The sequence below is a fragment of the Capsicum annuum genome, unplaced genomic scaffold (genome assembly GCF_002878395.1).
Source record: "Capsicum annuum cultivar UCD-10X-F1 unplaced genomic scaffold, UCD10Xv1.1 ctg2554, whole genome shotgun sequence".
In the NCBI taxonomy this organism is placed as follows: Eukaryota; Viridiplantae; Streptophyta; class Magnoliopsida; order Solanales; family Solanaceae; genus Capsicum; species Capsicum annuum.
This window is the reverse complement of record NW_025831745.1, coordinates 366,781-367,615: the sequence shown is the minus strand read 5'-3', so window position 1 is coordinate 367,615 and position 835 is coordinate 366,781.

Genomic DNA, 835 nt, shown 5'->3' with positions numbered 1-835 from the left:
GATATTGATATTGATTGACCATAGTTGAGGTCAGTCCTATCAAGTGGGTGATCCCAGAGTCTATTGATAATGATAAGGATTGACTGTAGCTGACAGTCCTGATTCTGTAATTGAAATTGTGGGATGTATTCATCTAACTGACATTCCCCTTTCAAGGTAGTCTGGGGTCCAACCTGTAACCCCAGTTGGAAGGGTGTCAGTGCCGTGTCACTAGTAAAGAAAACTGCTGTGGAGTCAGTCCTAATCAAGTGGGTGACCCCTGGGATCAGTCCTATACATCTAAATGTGCTAAAGGGTGATTCCTAATTATGTTATTCCTATCTAACGAGTGACATCTCGTACCTATGCTGGCTACGTATTTTAAGAACTTAAGGATTACTTCAAGGGATCTCAGTCCTATCTAGCGGGTGTGTCCCCATCCCTAGGCTCACTTGGTGCTGAGTCCTACTCCCATCTGAAAGACACTGAACTAATCAATTGAGCTTAATTGTTAACTGAACTGATTAGTTGAACTTATACTAGTGGTATAGTTTAGCGGAGTTAAACTGAGTTTACTAAGTTCTGTTGACTGATGGAATGTACTGATGTCTGAGGAGTGACTGAGAGTACTGTAATTACTAAGATTGTACTTCGAATCTTGAAATCACTGAGATTACTGAACTACTGAGATTTTTTGAGATTTTTTGAGTCACATGGTTGACTGAGTTTTATGGATCATGGCTTGACTGAGAGTATCAGGAAACATGACATGGCTCTAGGCACACAGCTAAATTGTCGGGTACAAGTACCCCCAGGACTCGACGGAAGAAAACTGACAAAACATAACTTTTCTCTT